A 4818-nucleotide genomic window follows, 5' to 3' on the forward strand; every position below is an offset into this window, starting at 1 on the left:
GCGGGGCTAGAACCCACGAACGTGAGATCCGAAGCCGGATGCTTACCCGACTGAGCCACTCAGGCGCCCCAATGTTTAAATTATTAAGAGCTGTTCAGTTCAAAGCTGCCTCATTCAAGATATTGTAATAGGAAAATATAAAAGAGACCTCTGTACATTCAACAAAAATTCTATTTGTAGGGGCTCCTGGCTGGCTTAGTCAGTGGAGCTTGTGACTCTTGATCTGGGAGTTGTGAGATTGAACCCCATGTTGGGTGTAGAGATTACTTAAAAATAAAAAAAATATTAAAAATTATATTTGTAGAATGTTGAGAAACTTGTGAGAAATCACCCGAGTGACTAATAAAGGAGTAACAGACAGTAATCGATGTATGCCTTGGCACTATTAACATTTTATTTAATATGATAAAGAGGCCCAAATAGCTCCAAAGTGATTTGTTTATAAAGACAAAATGAGCCATAAGTGACTATTTACTGATAATGCCATATTTATTTAAAATAGTCTTAGGAAGAGTGTCACTGTTACTATGATACCTGAAAAAAAAAATACTTTAGTGTTATGTCTCCAATCCAATTTAACTGAACGAACTTCCCTTGAAGCCCTCCTGGCCCCTTAAGCAAAGAGAAGACTGGACTTGCTCTGTTGTCTGGTAATGGCAGCCCTCATTCGAGTAGTCTAACTATCCACCAAATCCTCACTTAACTACGGAATTGAGTCTGGATGTTTGGAGTTACTTTGTTGTGCCTGGTTGAACATTCCTTTGTTGTTATCACAAGTAAAAATATAACCCCTTTGGTCAGATTTGCATTCACAACTTCAGTCTTGACTAATAGCTGTGTGGCCTCTTGAGAATTACTTACTCTGTTTGGGGTGTAGTTTTCTCAGGGGCTAAATGAGGATTTAATCTGCTTTCCTAGAGATAAATAAGTAGGGATGACAGTAAGCATTCTTATTTAGTTCCTAAAGAAACTATTTAGAAACTAATTTTTAGTTCCTGTTGTTTTACTGTTATGTGTAATACATGACTGTGGGTTTTTGCAGGCTTTTGATAGTTAACTGTTAAACTTTATCAGTTAAGGACCCTCCCTTCTATTGCTAGAGGCAGAGAGAGGTAGAGAGAGAATCCCAAGCAGGTTCCACACTGTGAGGGCAGAGACTGATGCAGGGCTTGAACTCACAAAATGTGAGTTGACCTGAGCTGAAATCTAGAGTTGAATGCTTAAATGATTGAGCCGCCCAGCTGATTTTTGTTTTTCAAATAATGAGTGGGCATTGAATTTTATTGTACAGGTTTTCCTGTATCTTTTAAGATGATTGCGTAGTAGAAATTATAAGGAGCAACAGGTTTAAAAAGACACGGGATTATGAGCTCATGATTTTTGGACCACAATAAAAATAACTCACAAAACCAGCTAAACCTTGAAAACATGGTATACCATTTGCAATTAGAACAAAAATTGCACAATTAGCACAAAATAACTATGAGAATATATAATAACATCTTCTATGCTTGCCCCCACTTAGGACACAGTTTCAAAATTCATTCAGACATAACTGACTTAGTTTATTCAGAATTCTTGGGGCACCTGGGTGGTTCAGTCTGTTGAGCATCTGGCTTTGGCTCAGGTCGGTCATTGATGTCCTGGTTCATGGATTCGAGCCCCGCATCAGGCTTTGTGCTGACAGCTAGCTCAGAGCCTGGAGCCTGTCTTCGGATTCTGTGTGTGTGTCTCCCTCCGACCCTTCCCTGCTCATGCTCTCTCTCTCCCTCTCAAAAATAAATAAAACATTAAAAATATTTGAATTCTTAATTGTAAAGGTAAAAAACCCCCACCTATATGTGATCTTTTTAAATTTTAATTTTAGTTTTTTAAAACATAAGAAGTAGTACTTTTAAAACTTTATTTTTTTAAAAATGTTTTATTTTTATGTTTTTGAGAGGGTTTTATGTTTTTGAGAGGATCTGAAGCCGGCTCCGTGCTGACAACAGAAAGCCCTATGCAGGGCTCAAACTCACAAATTGTGAGATCATGACCTGAGCCAAAGTCAGATGGTTAACCAACTGAGCCCACCCAGGCGCGCCTCAGCCATTTTTAAATGTACAGTTCTGTAGTTTTAGATATATTCACATTGTTGCGCAATACATCTTCAAAACTGTTTCGTCTTGCAAAATTCTGTCTCTGTTAAGCAACTCTTCATTACCCTCTCCCCCAAGCAACCTCTATAACCAACATTCTACTTTCTGTTTCTATGAATTTGGCTACTTCAGATACCTCATATAAGTGAAATCATATAGTATTTGTCTTTTGGTGACTGGCTTACTTTACTTTGTACAATGTGATGGGATTTCTGGACTTCCCAAGGTCGAATAATATTCCACTGTATGTATATCACATTTTATTGATCTATTCATCTGGATATTTGGGTTGCCTCCTTCTCAAAGCTATTGTGAATAATGCTGTTCTGAACATGAGTGTGCATATATCTTTTCAAGATCCTGCTTTCAATTCTTTTCAATATGTATCCAAAGGTGTCTAGATCATATGGTTAATTCTATTTTTAACTTTATGAGGAATATCCATACTCTTCTGTAGAGGCTGTACCATTTTACATTACTACCAATAGTATACAAGGGTCCCAACTTCTCCAAATCCTCACCAACACTTATTACATATTGTTTTAATTTTATTAAGTTTTAAAAATGTTTTATTTTTGAGAGAGACAGATAATGAGTGGGGGAGGGGCAGAGAGAGAGGGAGACACAGAAACTGAAGCAGGCTCCAGCCTCCAAGCTGTCAGCACAGAGCCTAACGTGGGTCTCGAACTCATGGATGGGAGATTATGACCTGAGCAAAAGTCAGACGCTTAACCACCTGAGCCAACCAGGTGCCCCTAATTTTAAGTTTAATGCCAGTATAGTTAACTGTCATATTTGTTTCAGGTATACAATATAGTGATCCAACAATTCTATACATTCATTACTCAGTACTCATCATGATTAGTATACTCTTTAATCCCATAACCCTCCCACCTCCCAAACCATCTGTTTGTTCTCTAGGGTTAAGAGTCCGTTTCTTGGTTTTCTTTTTCCCCTTTCTTCATTTGTTTCTTTGTTTGTGTTTTAAAGTAGGCTCCCTGTCTAACGTGGGGATCAAACTCATGACCCTGAGATTAAGAGCCGGATGCGCTACCAACTGAGCCAGCCAGCTGCCCCCAGTTGTTTTGTTTCTTAAATTCCACATTGAATGAAACCATATGGTATTTGTCTTTCTCTGACTATTTCACTTAGCATTAGACTTTCTACACCCATCCATCTTGTTACAAATGGCAAGATTTTAGTCTTTAAAAAAAATAAATTAAAAAAGCAACCAATAGAAAAATGAGCAAAAACCAGGCATTTCTTATAATGATGGTAGACATTGTCTTACTTTTGGTTTCAAATGGAAATCTTTCAAAATTTTACCTAATCACTGATTTTACACCTCACAAGTTTTCCTAGTTATATCTTTAGTATCACTCGGGTGAAAATATTTTCTAATTTCTTTTGTATCCTTTTTTGAATCGTAAGTTGTTTGAAAGTGCATTGTTTAATTTTCAATAACAGATTTTCTCAGTATTGTTCTATTTTTATTTTTAGCTCAAATGCACTGTAGTCAGAGAATATGCTACAAAATCCTTCAGTCTTTTAAAATTTTGAGGTTGTTTTATAGTCCAGCATACAGTTTTGATTAATGTTCCATTCCAGTTGAAAAGAACATGTGCAATAGTCAGAATTTAACTCCCAATACCTTCACCTCCTCGTGTTAATTTGTGAATGTTACATTATATGACAAAGGGACTTTGAAGATGTAATTATTAAAATAGGGAGATTATCTTGATTTATCCAAATAGGCCTATCATCACATGAACCCTTAAAAGCAGAACAAGACGGAGTCAAAATGTGAAGACTCAGCAGTCTTTGCTGGCTTGAGGATGAAGAGGGACCAGGTTGTAAACAGAAGAAATTGAATTCTGCCACAATTTTGCATTTGGATGTGGATTCTTCCCCAGAGCCTTCCCCTACTGAATCCATGATTTTGGTGTTCTGAGACCCTAAGCAGAGAACTCAGCCTATGCCTATACTTCTGACTCATGGAAAACTGTGAAATAATAAATGGCTATTTTTGTTTAAATAATCTCTACATCCAATGTGGGGCTTGAACTCATGACCTGAGATCAAGAGTCACATGCTTGACCAACTGAGCCAGCTACGCACCACTAAATAGCTATTGTTTTACATTGTGAAATTTGTGGCAATTTGTTATGGTAGCAATAGAAAATTAATGCAACATTTATTCTGTCTTTGTTGTATGAGGTCTTCTGTACATATCGGTTATTAACTGTGACAGTAAAAGAAATATAAAGCTTAGTTGCTTAAACAACATAGGGAAGCATTAAGAATACATAAATAGAGGCGCCTAGACGGCTCAGTCAGTTAAACGTCCGACTTCAGCTCAGGTCATGATCTCACGGTTCGTGGCTTCAAGCCCTGCATCGAGTTCTGTGCTGACAGCTCAGAGACTGGAGCCTGTTTCAGATTCTGTCTCTCTCTCTCTCTCTCTGCCCCTCCCCTGCTCATGCTCTGTATCTCAAATAAATAAAACAAACAAAAAAAAAGGTAATCCTATAAAAAATAAGAATACATAAACAGCTCTTACAACTCAATAAGAAAACAACCCCCCAAGTGGGCAAAAGATTTTTAAAAAATAGTTCATAAAAAACAACACACAAGTGCCCACTGAGAACACCTGATCACACGTGTAGCTGTGTAGTCTCAC

Source organism: Suricata suricatta, chromosome 10, assembly GCF_006229205.1.
Source record: "Suricata suricatta isolate VVHF042 chromosome 10, meerkat_22Aug2017_6uvM2_HiC, whole genome shotgun sequence".
Classification (NCBI taxonomy): Eukaryota; Metazoa; Chordata; class Mammalia; order Carnivora; family Herpestidae; genus Suricata; species Suricata suricatta.